This window comes from Pongo pygmaeus, chromosome 14 (assembly GCF_028885625.2).
Source record: "Pongo pygmaeus isolate AG05252 chromosome 14, NHGRI_mPonPyg2-v2.0_pri, whole genome shotgun sequence".
In the NCBI taxonomy this organism is placed as follows: Eukaryota; Metazoa; Chordata; class Mammalia; order Primates; family Hominidae; genus Pongo; species Pongo pygmaeus.
Window position 1 is genome coordinate 52,222,526 of NC_072387.2, and position 21,714 is coordinate 52,244,239.

The following is a 21,714-nucleotide window of genomic DNA, read 5'->3' on the forward strand; positions in this document are numbered from 1 at the left end:
AACTACATGACATTGAGGGAAAACTCAAACTATGGAGACAGTGAAAATATCCGTGGCTGCCAGGGGTTGTGGGGGAGGGAAGGGAGGGAGGAATAGGCAGAGGGCAGAAGATTTTAAGGCCAGTGAAACTATCCTGTATGATACTATGAGTGGATACGTGTCATTATACGTTTATCCAAACCCATAGAATGTACAACACCAGGAACAAACCCTAATGCAAATGATGAACTTTGGATGACAATGATGTGTCATCACAGGTTCACAGATTATAACAAATGTAGCAGTCTGGGGGGGGATGCTGATAATACAGGAAGCTATGCATGTGGGTTGTGGGGAGCTATATGGGAAATCTCTGTACATTCCACTAAATTTTACTGCCAACCTAAAACTGTCCCTCAAAATAAAGTCTTTAAAATCCTTAAAGTATAAAAGAATGTGGTGAGCTGAAGAACCAAAAAGCCCAGCTTGGCTAAAGCACAGTGAACAAGCTAACCAGCAGAGTGGCTAGAGTAAGCCTGGCAGGTCACGGTTAGAAGCTTGAATTTCATTCTAAAAGCACCAAGAAGCCACTGAATAGTTTCAAGCAGGGCTTGTCATTATGTGTTCTACATTTTTGAAAGGTCACTCTGGCTGCTGTATGGAAAATAGATCATAGAGAGGCAATCAACAGAGGTTGATGATGGTGGTCTAGTCTACAGTAGTAGCAACAGAGCAGTAGAAGTAGATGGATTTGAAAGAGGAGCTGACAGGATTGGTGATGGACAGATTGGATGTAGGGGATAAAGGAGAAAGAGGAATCAAAGATGATTTCTGAACGAGAGGAGAGACCATGCACTGAGATGGGGAAAACCCTAGCTACAAAGACCACACAAGGTGCCATGTGCCATGGTACAGATCTCTGGAAGTTCAGTCCTCCAAGGGAAATCAAGTTCAGCTTGCTTGATCTCTGCCTCAGCATGAATAGCAAATGTGTGTGTGTACACATATATACACACATATATGCATATATACATGGATATATGTAAACATATATGTTTTAATACTGTTTCTGAAATTCAAAGCAAGTTTTAAATCATGTCAGCAATCTTTCGAAGAACAGAGAGGCAGGGTTGTTATTGTTGTCCCAATTAACATGCAAGGAAGCTGATGGCAAATGAGGTGAAAGGTCTTCTAAAGGTCGCACAGCAAGCAGTCAGCAGCGCTGAAAGGAGGGGCCCGGCTTCCTTTCAGGAGTCCCTGCCATACATCACACCCTCTGGCTATCATCTGGAGCATGTGGAGCACCCTGCAAGCACTGTGAGAGAACATTCTTGGATGAAGTAAGGGTGGGGGTGCTGCTCCCTCACCCATGCCATTTTCTTTTTGCTTATCCCATCAAAGGTGCTATTTTAATAACCCATAAAATGTGGCTGATAAAACCAAAAGATCGTTAACACCAAAGCAAACTTTACAGAGAGCAAATCAAATATTAAGGTATGTTGTGGCATAGATTTTTAGACAGACATTTAAATTATGAACCACAAGGCATCTACTGCACAAGCTCTCCAAATCCTTCTGAGGGCTGCACAGGTGGAGATTCCTCCTGAATGGAAGAAACACTCATGCCCAGGAATCACAGGCCTATCAGTAGCCTCATCTGGAATTCTTCATCTAGTCTTTAGATTTCTCAAAGAACATCAAAAGCACTGCACACATTTTAGGAAAAGAGACAAAAACACTAGAACAAAAGAGTTCACAGGTCTGGTCTTTGTAACATTATTTAAAGGAATACAATTTATCTAGATGAAATTACCACTAAAATAAGTCAGATCATAATTAAAGACACATGCTAGGGGCAGGACTGGGAAGCCTGGACACATTGTTTAGTCTGTATATTACCTGTACAAGTTTTAAAAATACACTTTAATTTTTCATCTACCAGGCTCTCCCTCAGAGCTGTGAGGACTCCCATCACAAATTTAGAAGTCTGAAAGAGAAACAGTGAAGAGGTGTCCGCCTCTATGTTTGTCCCTGTGAGTCATACATTTTCTGTTCCTACTAAACGTGGGTTGGTTGTTTTCTAGTTGATTTGAAGACTTCCTCTCTGCTGCTTTTCTCCAATAATATTTTTCCAAAGGACCCCTACCTTGCAAGCACAGTCCCACTAAGGAACAACAGGCAATTATGCACAATCACAGTGATCACAGTTACTGGGGCCTGAAATAACTGGACTGAGAACACCCACAGAAAGGGGTCTGGGGAAAAGAAGTTTGAGATAGCTGGTCCGTTGCACCCTGACCTCCAGTCTACAGATTTAGAAAATCACTTGTCAGGGCTAAAATCATGGTGGTCATATGTGTTGTCTTCTTATGAAGATGGAGTCATTTCCATCTATTACTGGTTGTCTTGCCAATACTTTCACAAAGATACACGGTAATATGCTCTCAGCACACACAAAGTAGAGTTGAAACTTGCCCTGCTATTAAACACTCAGGTGGGTCACCCTCTGAAACTGCCCACCGAGTCTCCCACCAAGACCCTCCAACAAGGCCTTATCTCCCTGTCCAATCTGCCCTACAGAACCCTTTTTACTTCTGGACACATCACTTTCCCATTTTCTCATATCATTAAAATTGTCTTTCCTTTCTGGGAGTGCAGTCAATGAGATTGGCAGAGAATACAGGAAAGGCAGATGGCAAGCATGAAGGCAAACTGGGAGTAATTTGGAGGGGCCTGGGTTCAGGGAGCCTGCTCCCAGGAAAAGCCTGAGTCAGTCAGCCATGGAGATGGACTGCCGGTGGGAGGCAGGGAGAGCAAAGAGCACATGAGTGGGAGTGGCCAAAAGGAAGCAATGGGTCAGGAACAAGCAAAGATTCAAGATGAGGGCTTTTGGTACCACTATGAGACATCGTACAGGTGGCTCTGAGGCTGGAAGCAGGAGGCTGTAGGGTGCCAAAGCCACCTAAACTGGAAAGGGCAAGAAACTGAGCCTTCAAAAATAAGACAAATACTGACAATCTTCTCCCTTCATACTCAAAACAACCTCTCTCTAGAGCACTCTTTCTCTTCTTTCCTTCAAATCTTGAGCCCAATGTTTGACACTTGATACCTTGAGGTGCCAATTATCATAGTGATGATTCTATAAAGTACACAATTTCACACTATAACTTTCTTTGCAAAGCATTTTTTTTACATCTATGGTATCTTTTAGTTCTCACAATATTGTGACATAAGCATTATTAAATGCACACATCCAGACTCAAAGAGATTTAGAATCATGCACAATGCTACACAAGTGAAAGAATCTGTATCCAAATCCAGGTCTTCTGACTTGCGATCCTGTGCTTTCTAGAATATACTATTAGTCTATTTCTTTTTTGTTACTTTTATTTATTTTTAGGTTTCACTTTATTTTAAATTGACAAACAATAATTACATATTTATGTTAGTCTGTCTTGTCCTCTAATTCTCTATTCTCTACATTTCACTAATTTAGACTTCACTAATTCAGAATTGGTGAGGCAATAAAACATCATTTGATACCCTATTTACTTGGAAATCTGGGAGGTGCTATACAAATGTGCATACAATATATCCAGGAGGCTGAATGGGGAAGCTACCATCCTGAAAGTGGAGAAAAAAAGGAAGCTTGCCTTCTTTTAGTCACCAGGGCCAACATCAGCAATCTAACATCAATATGACATTTTTAAAATGGATTTGCTAACTATAAATGACTTAATTTTGAATTCATGTCTAGTTAATATTCTATAAAACTCAAAAAAATCCCCCAAATATAAAAAATATGATCTTAAACTAATGGTACTTAGTCTACAGGCTAATTTTTAAAAACTATCACATTCTTATGATTTTTGTCACGTCTTTATTATGTAACATAGTATCCTGTAGTTCAATTTTTCTGTGAATTCAGATCTGCCTGTCCTTGTAGAGTCTGGCATAAAGTTGGTTTTCAAATATTTGTTGACTAGATGATGGATGCAGACATGAATGAATGCATGTGTTTGTAAAGTTACACTCCATGTCAGCTGGAGAGTTAAATGCCACTTCCATCAGGCACAATGGACCAGTCCTGGACTTTAAAATTCCATAGATACAGATTCCAATCTAGCTGTTCGTCAGCTACATCATCTTAAGCAAATTACCTCACCTCTGGACTCCAAGTTTCCTCATCAGCAAAATGGTAACAACACTGAGTAGCACACAGGACTGCTGTGAGGATAAAGTGAAGTCACACATTCGATACACTGCCTAGGTTGCAGCCATTAATATAGCTTATTTATCCTCTCTCCTCTCTCTGTCTCACATTTAGCATGACCTCTTTCATAAGACCAACCTTGATAATGGTGTTTCAGTACATAAAACCCTGTTGTAAAGTTAATGGCCAAACATCAAGTTTATTTACAATGACTCAATTTCCCCTCTACTAACATTAAACTTATTTATTCATGGTCTAGAGATATGTTGTTATGCATAGCAGGTGTTCAATAAATTTTGATAACTTTAGAAAAAAAAATTCCAGGGAATTGAAGCTCACTCTTTTAGGCACTAATACTCTCTTCATTTGAAAGCTTTCAAAAATATACTATACCCTCAACCACTATGCTGAGCAGCAGGTTGAAAGAACTCTAACCTCTTCTTGAGTCAGTTATCAACATGAACTTAGACTTAACACTGTAATGAAAAATAATTCTTTGAGGGTTTTTTAAGTCAGTAGATCTGCTTGTACCAAATGTTCCCAGATTTCTATGCCATGACCATTTCTTTCCATTTCTTCCTGTGATCAGCAGCATGAGACACTGGGGAATGAACAAGATCAAGTCCCTGTCATCTTTGAATGGTTTACCAGGAACAATTCCCAGCTATTTCTTATCTGTGGCCTCATGACACACACACCCGTTTTGGTAAAAGCTTCAAGGAGCGACCCTAGTCAAAGGAGGACTGCTCCATCCCTCATGTTTAACACATAATACCTAGTCAACAAATATTTACGAAGTGAACTGAGTAAACAGTATGTAATTTTTGTAATTAATATTTGGAGATAAAAACTATTTGTAGTTTCTATTTGGAGATGTTTTTCTAACCCATGGCTAGGCCCTTTACTCATTTGTGGCTATATTTCTTCATCTTTAAGATAAGACAATTGGGTTAAATTATCCCTAAGATACTTTTCAACACTTACATTCTATGATCTAATACTCCAAAGCTCCAGATGATAGAACTGCTGGAAATATGACCACTGGATAAGTGAGGTATTAGAGGACATAATGAATAAACAATGCATCCTTTGCCTTCAAATGCAAAATCCTATCAAAAAGATATTATCTGCATATCATGGAAACAAATGCCCAAAAGATTAGCTTTCTTACTTCTTTCTCTCACCTGAATACCATATACAAGAGTAGACATATTGACCTTGGAGTGTAAACATACTGACCTTTTTATTTTTCTTGTGTCAAATGTTCATAATAAATGAAAAACCTAATATATCTCAAAAGAAGTCAACTGCATTCAGGCAAATACAACCCTAAAGGGGTTTTTCTCATAACTAAATGCAGTAATGCAATGCTTCACTACCTTTTGTTCATAGTTATTTCCTCAAACACCACTTGGTTCATATACTAATTTATTCACATATTTTTTTAGTGTTCCAGTTTTACTCTTTATACAGAAATGAAATCCAACTTTCTTAAAGTATGGTTTAACTGTATTAAAACTAAAACTTCTAAATTGAAAGAAGTTTCATAAGTGTACACAGAAAAGAAGTAGATGCTTTTAAATAACAAGTCAAATATTTTTCAACAAGTACCTTGGGAAGGCATTCTGAGCACAGCTTTGCCCCTAGAGGCCCAGGGCAAGAGAAATCATGGACAACTCTCTATTCCAGATAGGATGGTGTTCCTTCAGTTCAATTCAAAGTATACCTTCCTCAAGCACTATACCAATTCTAAAGGGGATAAAAAATGAATAAATACATCATCTCTGCCTTGGAGAAGATGCAGCAAGACTGAGTGCATAGAGTAATGACATTGGAAAATGATGTCCCAGGATCAGATCCCAACTTCACCATAATTAACTGTAAAACTTTGGCAAGTTATTTAACCTCTCTGATTCAGTGTCCTTATCTGCATAATGGTGATGATAACAGTACCTATCTCATTGAGTTGTTATGAGGACTAAATACAGAATTACTCCTAAAGCATTAAGAACGATTCCCAGCACACAGCAAGTACTCAAGGTTAGTATCATCACTGCGAACATACAACCCATGAACTATTTTTTTTCTAATTAAAACTGAAGCTATAGCAGATGTCAGGAAATGAAAAGACAAAAACAATCTGGAAAATTATTTTTCCAGCCTTCATCATTATTCTCGTGTCTTCCTGAAGAATCCTAACTACATCTATTCCTCAGAGAGATACAGAGATAGCAGAGAATGGAGATGTGAAGAAGGAAAAAACAGAGAAACATGAAAGGAGAGAAAGAGAGAGAGAGAAAGAGAGAGCAAACAGGAGGTGCATTTCTGTATTATCCAAAGCCATTAGAAAGGCAGACATTGAACTAAAGTTGGAGAGAAGGCCACACTTGCTGCAGCCCTGCCCTACCCCTTTCCCTTCTCCTCCCAGAAACTCCTTCCTCAAGCATTGAGCTACCACACTTTTGTCCTAACCATTTCTGTGCTTTTCTTTCCCGTTTATATTTTTGTTTTATAGAATATGAGGAGAGACTTTATATGTTTTATAGAATGAAAAAGGCTTTAGAAGTTGCCACCTAACACAATCCTCTCAATTTATACATGAGAAAAACTAAGGGCCTGTAAGACAAAGACATTTGTCCTGGGTTGTATAGCTCTATAATGGCACAAACAAAATCAAAACTGGACTCCCTAAGTCCATGCCATTTCCCTTAGGACAACAAAATGTATACATTTACCCAAATGCAATATGGCTAGCCCTTATCCCATATGGCAGATATTTAAATTTTTCTCTTGGGAAGAAAATCTTGAGAATTTTTTTTAAATGAGTTAACAAGAATCTTACTGTTTTTAATTTAATAAATGTGTTTTATTATTGACTTTATTGCTTGCTAAGTCTGAAATTAGATTTCTCTATGTTTGGGCAGGTCTTGTCTAACCAATAACAGGACAACCAGACTGAAATTAAACAGATATTCCCACTTGGGCCATAATGCATAAACACACACACACACACACACACACACACACACACAATCAAGAGGCACTTAAAGTTTCAGCACATTCTCGTTGTCACTTTTCTGGCCTGTGTTTAGGAGAAGGAGATATTAAATATTATAAGGCTCTTCTAATATACAGACTTCAAGTCATTTATCTTCCAAACGAGGAAGAAGTTTCCTGTCATTTCTCCATATGCTATTTCTAACCCCACTGCCTGCCCACCGTACTCAGTAAGTTTTCATATCTGGGCTCAGAATGTCCTCAGTATGCCTTGCCCAGATCAGGTCTATGGCCTCCTAAATGTTCACTGCTCCTTACTCCCAGCCTTCAACTCCATAATGAACAACTGAGGCTCTGAAACCAGAGCCTTATAATAATATATTTTTTAAATGGAGCCAATAAGTATATCTTTCTGTTGTTGTTATATCTCAGATCTTTAAGTATAAGGATCTGGATAAAGCAAACATTTTAAAACAAACAAAGCCTCCTGGTTTGCTTATACTCTCCCCATTTCTCTAGTATTCAAGGTAGCTATCTTCTCTTCCATTCACTATGTGGGGCTTCATAAATGATATGAACTCACTGTGACTAAAGGAAAGGTTTTGGCAGTCTTCTCACACTTGTTTAGATAATAGGAACATCTGAATCTGGGCCATTAAAACCAACTCAGTTCCACGGTCTAAATAGGTGTTTACTTTTAGTAGGCTAGACCTGCAGAAAGCCAGTTTACTAGAACCATGCTTGGTAAGTATTATTTACGTGGATCTATACTACTACTATGTGTTTTGTTTTCCTTTTTCTGTTAATTTTTCTTTCACAGCAAATGCAGGCTGGGCCACCATGGGTGGTGGCGGTTGTAGCTGCCATTCTCATTCATATGAAATTCAATAATAGAAAAAGTAGAATTCAACATTACAAAAACAATTGCAAAAATTAAACACTCAAAGCTCAGAAAGAGTTGAGCCAAGATTTGAAAGTTTCTAAGGAAGGGGAAAAAAACACATTGCTGCATCCTCCTACCCGGCATGCCAGCTAGCAGTGGCAGTTCAGTCTCTCCAGATGCCTCTCAGAAAAAGAAATGCCACAAATATAACAGGAGTTGAGATCCTGGGGGAGCCAATTAGATTTAAGCTGCTTTCAAAATTCTGTAAAAGAAAAAAAGGCATTAGAAAAAACCTGGCACTTGAAATGACATTTTATGTGTTCCGCTTAGGGCCTTTGGAATACTATTCATATAAGGGCTGGTTGCCATGCTTATAAAATAAACTTTGGGTTTTTAATATAACAGAACAAAATCATTAGCTAGTAAAACAAACTTAGCTTCAGAGGGAGAATGTGGCACGTCAAATCTAAGGTATCTCATCCTTTATCTTTGGAATTGTCAGCCAAAATAAGACAAATTAGGCCAAGGTCAATGGCAGACACTCTACTGAGAAACTCTCCTCCTATGACTGGCTGTTGTGTAGTACTTTGAGGTTCTGGCACTTGTCAAGCAATTATTTGGGGGTGAGCTGCAAGGCAGCAGAAATTTTCAGGCCCCCCACCCAACATCATACGAGTTCCTCAATTGCCTTTCGATATCCCATGGCAAGAGAGGGAGGGGTTGGGAAGGAAGTGGGGAGCTCAGAAGGGACTGCAGTGTCTCCACAGTTACAGAAGCAGGTCTGGGGTCCAGCTGGTGATGGGGAGAGATGCACTACACTAATGTAATGGCTATTTGTCAGTCCATTATCACCTTTCCCAATGAGATGCAGGGCAGATGCATCAAAGACAAGAGAACCAGACAAAAGACAGAGAGATTTAAAAATACACCAACTTCAGTTGGGTTTTTGGGATGATTTCTTTTCATCCCAAGATGAAACAGCCACAGATCCACCTCCAAACTGGAGGCTCAACCAGGCTGTACCCTCAGAGCCCACTCACTCCTTCACCTTCTCTTTAATATGGTATGAAAGCAGTGAGGTCCAAGAAGCCAGCACAGGGGTACGTGCCCTCCCGAAAAACATTCCAGGGCTACAGGACAAGGACAACTTTTTGTTCTACCGTGTAGTTGAATGTCTTGGCGACACCACCTTGACCTCCTCCTCCTGGTAGAGCGGTGGTTATTTCACTGCCTCTGGCCGGAATTCAAGTCTATAAATATGTATTTAGACATGGTTCTGTGTCAGCCACTGAACCATGTGTCGCAAAGGACACTATGGGAAGAGAACTCATATTTTGCCTCCATAGATTACCCTCTAAGCTAATGAAGCGTACATGTCTGTAAAGGAAGCAACTTTACTTGCTGAAACGCTATTATTTTCAAGGCCTACCTTAAAACGTAACCTACTCCATAAGGTTGCCCTAACCAGAAACAACATCTCCCTCATTTGAGGTCCTATGTCCTTGTCTATCTTCTATTTTAGCCATTTATGAAATTGTCTTATTGCCCCTTTAAATTCTTTAAGCAGTGATATTTTAATAACTGGTAGGAGCAATATGTCAGAAAATGTCAAGTTCTTGACTGTGTGGTAGACATAGGTATCTCAATTATTGAGGAAACAAAGTGGTCAGAAAGGATTTCACTCAGCTATATTTGATGGGACACTAAAATTGAATTGTCTAGAGGAAGGTGTTAAATTAAGTAAGAAGATGAGCAAAAGTCAGATGTCCCAGGATGTCTCCTAGCACAGATATTTAAAATGCAGGAAGTTCTGACAACCTTCTGAGTGGCCATGAAGGGTGATCAAAAGTCCTTTTATAGCAGATTCATCAGTCCCATGATAGCACCTCTAATCCACACTAGTGACGGTAACAACTGGGGAATAATAATACATTTGTTTTTGAGGCCCTGGAACATCTCTGAGGACTATCACCCTACAGATAACAGGTAATCTTCAGAAGCACTTGAATTCCCATGTTTACATTTACCACAGTGACTGATATGACCTCTTTGGAGGGAAGGAATGAGTAAGAGCTAAACTAAGCCAATGCTTCTTTCTGCGTAGTAGCCATAGTCAACCATAGACAGCGAAGGTGTGTCTCTTTACAGATTTTTTGGAGCAATATTTTTCCCTAATTACAAAATAGGAATGCATATGTTATACTCAGTCAAACCAAAAAAAATAATGATCATAGCTAAATAATACCAATATAAATATTTGAACTTTGTAATGGTTTTCAAAGAAGTAGTATTTAGAATGTCTCTTTAGAGCTGCTAGTTTTTAGAAATTACTGTCCCTTAAGCATTTACTTTCTTTTTGGCCTTACTGTGTAAATCATGCTGCTCTTCCTCAATTTCCCAGGATCCCCAAGGCCGTTCTCTACAGTGCTTGCTTTAAACAAAACTTGGTGCCAAAGAGTCTGCCGCAGCTTTCAAGTTCACCCGAATGACACTTTCCCACAATGGGTCTCTTCATACTTCACTACATCCGGATCTAGTTGATCCTCATTTTCTGCACAAAGTCACTTCCCAGCAATTGCAATCTGCATCTTGCATAGTTTCCTTCTATTCTCCTGGGTAGGTTGCTGCCAGGAAGGCAGAGGAGAAGAGGAGCTTTTTGATGCTAACAAGGCCTCTGTGTAGGACTCACAGCTAATGGTAAGGAGTTGAGTATGGCATTTCTCAGGGGAGCCCAGGTGAGTGAAAGTGTAAGGGCACAGCTGACAGCCATGTGCGTACCTCGCTGCTGGCCTAAAGTAGGTCCTCCAACCTCTGAGCAGTAACCTGTTCATGGCTTACATCATGAAGAAATGAGTCAGTGTACTTGGCAACTCATGCCCTAAAATACATAAGGCCTGAACTCAAAAGGAAATTCTGAAAGAAAGGCATTATATGGTGACAGGTTTTTTTCTTTAAGATGCTGGTGGTAGGATAAAGGCTAATGAATTATGAACATCTGTATTATTCTGCTGTCTTCCTCCTTCTGGACTTTTAGATGACTGTGAGCTCAACTTTGAACTCAGCTAGTATTTTCTCCTGGCCATTCTGAGAAATGAGAACACCTTTGCCTGCTGGGAGGCATACCCATTACTTATCAAATTAGCCCTCCTCGGGAATCTAACAGACTTGTCACTGCCTTTAGAAAACCCAGAACACACACACACACACACACACTACATGGTTGAAACACTCAGAAATCTCTTAATATATGTGAAGTCTTGGCCAACATGCAGCAACCAAGGAGTCAAAAGTCATGTATAAGTCCTTAGGATAATCTTTCAGCAGGCTCTTGCCACTGTCATGATTGGAATAGCAAAGGAAAAGCACCTGACCTTCTAAACAAAGAAGAAACAATCAGTAAAGCTTAGATATTGGGACTTAGTAACAAAAGATAACCTTAAGTAGCTCTCGGGATATACCAGGACTTTATTTGTGTTATCTCATTTAATCCTCATGATAATATCTTGAGGTAGACTGGTGGTATTAATATTCTCATTTTTTAAGATGAGAAAATCAAAGCGTAGGAAGCTTTAGTAACTCATTCAAGTCTCCCCAGTTAATCAGTGGCAGAGATGGGATGTGAATGCATGCTATCAATTACTTCTGCTCATCAGTGGTCAATGATATTTTCTATCAGGATTAGCCTACATCCAATAAATTTTGAAAGATGAAGGAAAAGATGAGCAGAAAAAAAAAATACAGGAGTTCCTTATTTTTTTAACAAAGTGAAGACAATAAAGGGAAAGAACACATTGTCAGTCCATTTCTGTGTTATCTGGCTTACTGAGGCAAAAGGAGGTTCTGAAGTTGAACCATATGAATGTTGACCCACAAAGACCAGGGTTTGTTCTTAGCTAAGTGAGTCTTTGGTTAAAGATTCTCACGTAGACTCTGAGACCTTACATACATGGTATCACACTCATTCAAGTGCAATTTGCCCCATTTGGCTATTTCCAGTAGTCAACACACAGAAACTGAGTTTTCCTCCTGTGTCTCCTTGGGGAGGTCAGGGAGGGGTGGTGACATCATAGGAACAGTGTCTGTCTTCTCTCCTATGACTCATCCGAGTACGTCAAAGAAATGCTGCTAATGCTAGTCCTGCAGCATGAATTATCTGATCTGCCAAGCAAACTCATGTGGAAAACAGCATACTCTCTCCATCACAGCCCCAAAGAAAGGTGGGAAAGGCAGCAATGAAAAATTACTCATGCAAAACCAAAGTACAAGAGAGGTGAACTTTACTCACTTCCTCCGCTCCTCACAAAAAAGTATATATACATTTCCATTTTCATGTTGCCAGAAATAGGTAACGACGGAATTTGCTTCCTCCTCTGTGCTCTCACACCACTTTGTACAAATTGCTAAATTACAATGCTTACCATATTGTCCTATAATTAGATTTTAGGTGTCTGCCTTCTCACTAGTGTAATAACTCCTTTTTTCTCTTACCATTTGTATTCCAAGCATCTGGTATCACATTTAACAAATATTTGCTAAACAAACAAATGAAAGGTTGAATAAATGGCATTTGCTCAAGGGCTCTAACTAGGACAAAAAGTAATGTTCTTTTTCCTCTATTCTTTGTGACTGAAGATGGCTGACACAGTCATATTGGACGGGGGAATGGATCATGTCAATCTGGAGTATTGGGTGTCTCAGATGTTCTGGCAATTACTGAATGAGTGTTGTATGTGTGGTTACACATGTATCTCACAGTTTCCTCTGCTTTTGTATTCTACAGAGTTTGTCTCTTCCCCACTCGCACCCACCAAGCCAGCCTATTTCATGATTGGCTCCGTTAATCACTTATTTTCTTTGAACTTAATTAGGTCAATTAAAATCCTTACTCTAAGAAGGCACTCTTCTTATTTTAAGTTCCAGGAGAGACAGGAGGGCAGGAAACATAACGATATTACCCTACAGTGCATGCTATGTTCCAAGCATGATGGAGGCTGGATATTCAGCAAGACTCAGTACATCCACAGCCCTTCCTCTTGCAGAATTTACAGTCAGTGGGAGAAAGCGAGATAAATCATAAGGCCAATCAAATGTAGTAACTATAATGACAGACGAAGCACAGGGTGCTATGGGCCACACAGGAAGGAAACCAAAGCTAATCTGGAGATCAGGAAGAGCCTCTAGACAACATACCTTTTACATTTTGACCTGAGAGATAAGTGAGACTTATCCAGGTGAAAGGAGAATGTAGGAAGAGGGAGGAGGAGACCCAGAAACTAGAGAGAACACAATATAAACAAAATCCTCAAAGCTACTGAGGAGGGCTAGTGTTTAAGTGAGAAGGCAAACTCAGGCTCCAGCTACTTTCCCATTGCCCTTATCCTAAGGGCAATGGGAAGCCTTTGGAGGATTTTAACCAAGGTAGTGACATTTGGATCTGAGTTTCGGGAGAGAGACCTGGGTTGTAGGTAAAGTCACATAGATTTGGGAGTGGTATCATTATGGGAGGTTAACTGCAGCAACAAGTAGACCTTCAACATTTCCTTTTAGCAAGATTACTGTGGCTGCCATATGGAGAATGGATTATAAAACTGTGAGATTAGATGTGCAGAAACCACTTAGGATGCTATTTCAGTAGTCCAGATGAAGATGGTAATGGTGACATTTGAAATGGAAAGAAGTGGATGGGTTCAAAAGAATACTAGACAGAATTAGCAGGCATTGGCAATTGACTAGATGAGAGGCTGGCAAAATTTATCTGCAAAGGACCAGATAAGAAATGCTTAGCCTTTGCCAGCCATATGGTTCCTGTCACCACTACTCAACTCTGCTCTTTTAGTGAGAAGGTGGACATAGACAATATATAAATGAATGAGCATGCCTGTGTCCCCATAAAAACCTATTTACAAAAAAACAGGCCATAGGCCAAATTCGACCCAAGGGCATGCCAACTCCTGGATTAAATGAGGAGTGTGGCAATCAGAATAGTAAAAATGGCTCCCAAGTATGTGGACTTGGCATCTGGTTGTCCGGGGCAAGTATTTGCAGAGAAAGGGGCACAGGAGAAGGAGCAGGGTCAGAGGGAAGGAGGCAGTGACCAGTTTTAGACAAGCTGAGTTCAATATACCTGAAATATGTCACCCAAGATGTGTCTAACAAGCAGTTAGATAGTTGGATCTCAGTTTCAGGAAAAAAGATCTGGGCTCTAGGTAAGTTGTTTTAGTTAGGGTCATCTAAAATATACTAACAGGCCACAAAAATCAGTGGCTTCAGTAATAAGTATTTCTTTCTCATATGATGATAGAACTCAGGCCAGGGCTGGGGGGAGGACAGTTGTTCCAGGAGCCCATACGATGGTAGCATCCATTCTACTCAGCCAAAAGGAGGAAAGTTCAGAGATAAGCATTTGTAGGAGGTTTCTATGGAGGGATATGAACTGCCAGAGAGGTGAGAAATGCAGTTTAGCTGTGTTTGTTTCTAGGATCAGGGGTAGACTGAATTTTGGTGAACAGCTACCAGGATCTACCACCAGAGTAAAAAATACATAGAGAGGTCAAGAAGGCATGAAAATGAATAAAAGTGATTCAGGCAACTATAAAGCATGAGACCAAGGTCAGAGCTCCGAAGAACATTGACCATTATTAGGAGATACACTGAAGAGATAAAAGGAAGATCAGCAAAGTAGAAGAATGACAAAACAAAAATAAAACGAGGAGACTGTGTTAGATACTTAATCAATGTATGTAGAAATGTGAGTACAAATTTCCTCATTAAGCACTGAGCACATCTCCGACAAGCTGACATTATTTGGTGCCTCTGATATTTAGATGAAAAATAAGCCAAATTGGATTTAATAGAAAATGGCAAAGTCAGCATCTCGAAAAAGCCAGATTTTCATTACCATGCAGATGGACTGCTTTAGGGCTATGTGTCATAATATTCATTTTTTCCATTTACTTTTGTGTCCATAAATCAAGCTCTCTCTATAGGTGAAATGTGTATTCTGCATCAAACATTTTATGTGATCTTATATACATATGAACTTAATATAAATATGAATATACATCTGTCGTTGTATACATACACTCAACACTCACAGGATTCATTACCAAATGCATTTCTTTTTCACTTCCATTTTTTGCAATTTTCCATGCTCTCTGCTTTGCCCAAGGCTTCTTCTCCACCACCCAAACCATCCCACTTTGCATGTCTGTTCTTGGCTTTCTGTGGAAAGACCGAGGAAAAGAAGCTAGACTTCACCCTGATAACATTTTAAGTCCTTCTCCATTATTACAGAATACAACAGAGTCTGTAGCCTGAATGAAAAATCCAGGCCAGAACATCCATGCCCCGTTCCTTGGCTCTTCCTCCAAGAGATCTCAGCTAGGAAAAGGAAGATCTGAAATCTTGCTGGCATGTTACCAACTAGCAGAGTGGTATCCATCAATCTAGCCTCTTCTCTCTCTTTAGAATGTAAGGTATTCAGGGCAACCATGGGAGTTCTGAGATTTTTGTATTTAGAACACTCTTTTTGGCAAAAGAACAGCCAGCCTTGCTTATAAATAAGTTTAAAAAAAAAAAAAGACAAGTAGATTTTTAAAAAAAACTTCCCAGGAGGCACTCATATAGAAAACAAAATTAGTAACCTCTTCTACTTGCCCAGCATAAATTATTAGTGTACTCAGCCTGACCAAGTGACAATTTATAAGTCTGAACACCATGGTGTTCAATAAATATAATTGAGGATGGTGACAATGCTACCCATATTTCCTTACTTAATGACACCCAGTTGGCAGTTCAGTAGCACAAATCATATGCATTTTACTCTTCCTTTACTCGTCTTCACACTGTAACTCATATCAGGAATGAATTTAACCATTGGAAATAGCCTTCCAATTAGCAAAATTAATTTTTCCTTTGATTTGAAAGAGACCAGCCAGTGGATATAAGCAAGGAAAAACTCTGAAAGCAGCATTTCTGGCTTCTGTGAGGAGATTTTCTGTCAGCTCCAACAAGTCTTTCTTATTGCTACTTTTATAGGGTCATCATTATTCAAAGTCTGCTAGCTTCAAATATCATCTGCAAAGCACATCTAGAAATTTAGCTGCTGATGCAGATAATGTATGAAACTGAGAAACCACAACTTGTTTCCCACTGGCTAAGTTAAATATGTAGTTTAGAAGATTTTAGAACCTCTCAGCTAGTCTGAGGTGGGAGAAGGGCAAGAGTTCGCCAACACCATGTGTACATAGCCTGTGAAACTTCTTAGACATTTGTTCAAAAGAATATGTGAATGCAAAATTCACAATTTGGACATTTTATCTAGCCTTCAATTGGCAACTAGGCTGGAACTCCATCAACTTTGTTTAGTCAGATCCTTCTCTCATCTCTGCCATTCTTCTAAAGCCACAAAGTCAACCCTGCCATCTCCTTCTCTTCACAAGACAATCTTGTCTCCTCTATGTCTAGAAAATCGAAACCATTTACTAATACTGTGAAACTTAGGACCACCTTTCACTCTCCCATCAGCATCATTCTTCATAAGTAAGTACCAAAACAAGTCTTTCATCTGCCTCTGTTCTCTCCCTCCACCACCCCTATCTTAGTCCGGGTGCCCGTCACTCCTTACTTAGACTAGTACAGAAACCTCTCGTCATCTTCTTGCCTACTGCCTAATTTCTCTGGAATCCATACTACTCATCTTCCATGAAAAGAAAAAAAAAACTATCTAAAACACCAATCAGACAGTATCATACCTCTGTATAAACCCTCACAACAATTACACCATCTGAGAATAAATCTACATTTATCCCATGGTTACAATCTCATTTCTCATGACTTCTGTCACACATTTCGCACCATACACACACAGCTGCTAGTCCTCACCTAAGAGACTTTCACATTCAAGTCTCTGCCTAGTATGCACCTCCTCATTAATCACCCCACCCTCCCTTGGCTCATTCCTACTATATCTTTAATGTTCATTCAGGGGTAATCTCCTGGAAGCCTATGGACTTTTTTTTTTTTTTTTTCCCCCGAGACGGAGTCTCTTTCTGTCACCCAGGCTGGAGGGCAGTGGCACAATCTTGGCTCACTGCAATCTCCGCCTCCCAGGTTCAAGCGATTCTCCTGCCACAGCCTCCTGAGTAGCTGGGACTACAGGCGCATGCCACCACGCCTGGCTAATTTTTTGTATCTTTAGTAGAGATGGGGTTTCACCGTGTTAGCCAGGATGGTCTCAATCTCCTGACCTCGTGAACCACCCACCTCAGCCTCCCAAAGTGCTGGGATTACAGGCATGAGCCACCGTGCCTGGCCACCTGGACTCATTCTTAATCCTCTCCAAACACTCTCTACCTAACTCTGTGAGTGAACTCTAATACTTCTATATGTGAATCTACTTTTTTATCTCTGAATTAGTGGATGGTAATTGACATATGGAACAGAATGGAGGAAAGAGAACTAGACCTAAAGATCCAGGGGAACTTAGTGTATGATGACTGGGAAAGCCACAGATTCTGAAATAATGGTGTTGGGATAACGTTAACATACAGAAAAAATAATTTTGGATTCTTACCAAGTATCTTCCCCCAAAATTAATTCCAGAAAGATTAAATCTTTAAATGGTTTTTAAAATCACAGAATTAGAAGAAAATTTAATGGACAATTTCTATAATCCAAGGGGAGAAGTTTTTCCAAGTATAATTGTAAAAGCCAGAAACTATAAGGATTGATACATTTGATCGCACAAATAAGTAGCTTTTCAATTGGGAAAAAAAATGCTATAAATCCAAGTAAGAAGACAATCAACAAATAGAGAAAATTGCATATTTAGCACATTGCCTGACATCTAATTTACTTCGCATAAACTGATTTATATGTAGAGGGCTAATCTCCCTAATATATAAAGAACTCTTTTGAACCAATACAAAAAAGACAAACCTCCTATTAGAAAAAGCAAAACAAATGACATGAACAGGCATACAAATTGCCTCTAAATTTATGTAAAATTTTCAAACTCCCAAAGAAGTTCAAATTTTACATGTTTTGTATAACAGAATACAAAGATTTTTAAAAATACTCTGAGTTATTGAAGACGTGGGAAAATGGGCACTGTTAAATACTGCTGAGAGTAAACTGATAAAAATTTGTGGGAAGTAGTTTAAGAGTACATATTAAAAATTATGACCCAGAATTTTCACCAGAATTTATCCTAAATAACAACCTAAACATCTATCAATGAGGTGTTCTTAAATTATAGTAGCTCTTTATATTACAGTATCATGTACCATCAAAATCAATAACATGCATATTTACAAAAAAGCTACACCTATGTTATAAATTTATTTTAAAAACTATATTTGAAAACAATTTATAACACAGTTGTGTTTTTAAATAGGTGTGTTTACACGTACAACAAGAAAAAACTTGGAAGGATATTTCTCAAAATGTAAATCATCATCATCTCTAAGAGGTGGAACTATGAATTTCTTCTTTATACCTTCTTTCCTATACATAGATTTTTGAATTATCTGACTTTTTTTTACAAAGAGCATGTATACTTTTATAATTAAAATTATGAACAATAGAATTATTTCTACTGTTTTATAAGAATGGAGAAAGACAAAAACCAATGTTTGTGTGAATGGATAGAGAAGAGTCACATGTCTAAAAAAGCTGCCATTTTAACTAAATTATACCAACCACAACCAAGGAACACTCATAAAGTCCAGCTTGTACAAAGTTTGCCAAATCCAATTAACAAAATACCATAGACCGCCTGGACAATTAACATTATAGTTTTCCTTTTCTGAATCTTTCTCATACACAAAACAGTCAGCTACTATTCTAATTCCAGTGGCCGTGAAACAAGAATGAACTGTTTCATAGCCATTCAACTCTGATCATTCTTATAATAGAAAAGGTGAAGCTAATTTCCTCTCTCTCTGTCTCTGAAAGTTTGCCCATCTTTTGTCACAAAAAATGTTGGATGACCTTTCAGCTCTAAGGATAAATGCACGCATAGGTTACCAGGACATGTTGCAAGTCTATACGCATGTTCTCATATGAACAATAATCATGTCTATGATTAGCCAATAATTCTCACAAAACAGAAGGGTATCAGTGACATGGGCAGAAAAATCCAACAAACAAAAATGTCAACTAAGCTTTAAATTCGTTTTATTACCCAATATTATAAATTTTATTATCCAATATTAGTGTAAGTCCATCATTTTAAAATAGGGTTTATTAACCATAGGGAGTATGGGGAAGCTAGGACTTAGTGACTGGTCTTTCTGAGAACAAAAGAAGTAAAAGTTATTTATAGTGACCTTTTAATGTTTACCTTAGAGCTGCTAATCAGATGTAAATTGTCACCCCATGGATATGCATAATCAACTTTATTCCCTTTGCTAATTGAGAAATAGAGCTGTTAATGTCAAGAAACATTTAAAAAATGCACCAAGCCTGCTCAGTGGAGCAAGTTCATTTTAAAAGTCAGAGTTTCCATATGGTAAAATCATGGAAATTAAGCTTAGGAAAAAAAAAAAAAACAGAGAGAGAGACTAATTTGTTGTTGAGCTAGTCTGTGATAGAACAAAATCAGTCTTAACAACCCCAAACCTGGAAATTTTGACCACTTCTTATGTTCAAAAATAACTCCCTCAGCTCTTACGAAAAATAATTCCATCACATCCCTCCAAAGTTCCTGTCCTGCTGAGTTTATGCTTTCCCAACTGCAGTGGGTCTGGCTTAGCAGTCACTTTGCCAGGACACTCATACAATGCAGTTCACACAAGTCAGTCCTCTTTCTTTTACTCTCTGGTAGGTCATCTTTTGAGTTTCCTTTAAAACTGATCACTGAGAAGTAAATGAGTGAGTCGTATGCCAATTGTGTAAAAAGGGGATGATAATATATTCCCTTGAGTGATACTTGAAGATTGCTGTCACTTTTATAATGCCACATATGGTAGAAGTAGACAAAATTTTAATTTATGGTTAATCTTAGAAGAGATGTGGTTAAAGCAGTCACTGGCTGCAAGGGACCACTTTGCCCTCTCCTATTCCAAGACAAGACTCACTTCTACCCTTCCTCAGTGACTTCCTTGTTTTATAAAACCCAAGTTTTCTCCTGTTTCTTTTAGACAATCCTCATTAGTGAACATTCTCCCCCTTGAAATAGCTTAATTAAAATCTTCTTAATTGTCTGCTGCATTTTGTCTAAGAAATTAAAGCCAGCCCTAAGCATGTGCCCCAAACATTCTCTTCTCACAGGCAAGGCCAGCAACCATTCTGTTTCTAGTGAGGATAGAAAACACAAGTCACAGTGAGAAGAGCACAAGCACTAACCGCACACATCTATGGCACCTTTCAAGATCCTGCAAGGCAGACTTAGTCCTGAGAGAGTGGGGCTTAGTCCTGAGCACATCTAGACTTCAATCTCCTGCAGTCACCAGGCCCCACAGAATGATATGTTCACAAAGACACACCTGATGTGAACTGCATGCTCTTCTGAGAAGGTAACCCATGATTAGCAGAATAAGCTCATATTTTTTTAAAAAATGGTTCTTTACTCCATTCCCACCACACACTGCAGGAGTCTAAGTAGGGGTTACCTAACCTCTCTGAGCCTTGATCTCTTCATCCATCAAAGTGCTTTAACTGACCTAATCACAGCCAGAGAGTTCACCTTGGTTCAACAAAACATATTCAGACCCATTCTCCTTTTACTTTTAAAAAATCTAACTTTTTTTTTTTTTTTTTGAGACAGAGTCTTGTTCTGTCACCCAGGCTGAAGTGCAGTGGCGTGATCTCGGCTTATTACAACCTCCGTCTCCCAAGTTCAAGCAATTCTCCAGCTTCAGCCTCCTGAGTAGCTGGGACTACAGGCACGCACCACCGTGCCCAGCTAATTTTTGTATTTTTAGTAGCGATGGGGTTTCGCCATGTTGGCCAGGCTAGTCTCGAACTCCTGACCTCAGGTGATCGGCCCGCCTCAGCCTCCCAAAGTGCTGATATTACAGGCGTGAGCCACTGCACCCGGCCTCATTTTTTTCTTCACTTATAACAAAATAACAGTTTTACTGAAATATGATCCTTATACCCTAAATATTACCCCTTTTTAAGTGCACAGTTCAGTGATTTTTAATATATTCACAGAGTTGGGCAATTATCACCATTATTTAATTCCAGAACATTTTAATCATCCTCAAAAGAAACCCCATATCCATCAGTAGTCACTCCCCATCCCCCCACTACAACCCATGAGAACTACTACTCTACTTTCTGTTTCCATGAATTTGCCTATTCATTTCATATGAATGAAATTATATAATATGTAGCCTTTTGTGACTAGCTTCTTTCACTCAGCATAATGTCTTCAAAGTTCATCTCTGTTGCAACATGTGTAGGTATTTCATTCCTTTTGATGCCAGAATAATATTTCATGGTATAGATATATTAATACCAGATTTTATTTATCTATTCATCAGTTGATGGACATGTGGGTTCTTCCCACTGTTTAGCTATTACAATTGATGTTGTTATGAACATTCATGTACAGGTACTTGTATGGAAATATGTTTTCAGTTCTCTTGGATACATAGCTAAGAGATATGCTGGGCCATGTGGTAACTCCATGTTT

General features: G+C 38.9%; 1 protein-coding gene across 21 annotated transcripts in view; it reads right to left on the reverse strand.

Moving 5' to 3' along the window:
* The window catches only part of ENOX1 (ecto-NOX disulfide-thiol exchanger 1), a 570,778-nt gene that overhangs the window by 463,675 nt on the left and 85,389 nt on the right, over positions 1–21,714 (reverse strand). For 2 of the 21 annotated variants that reach the window (XM_054447006.2, XM_054447001.2), the window contains exon 1: positions 8,210–8,329. The exons of the other annotated variants lie outside the window; for them this stretch is intronic. The gene's annotated coding sequence lies outside the window, so the exon portion shown is untranslated. Of the gene's footprint in view, positions 1–8,209; positions 8,330–21,714 lie in introns of those variants that run through there. 21 annotated transcript variants of the gene reach the window in all.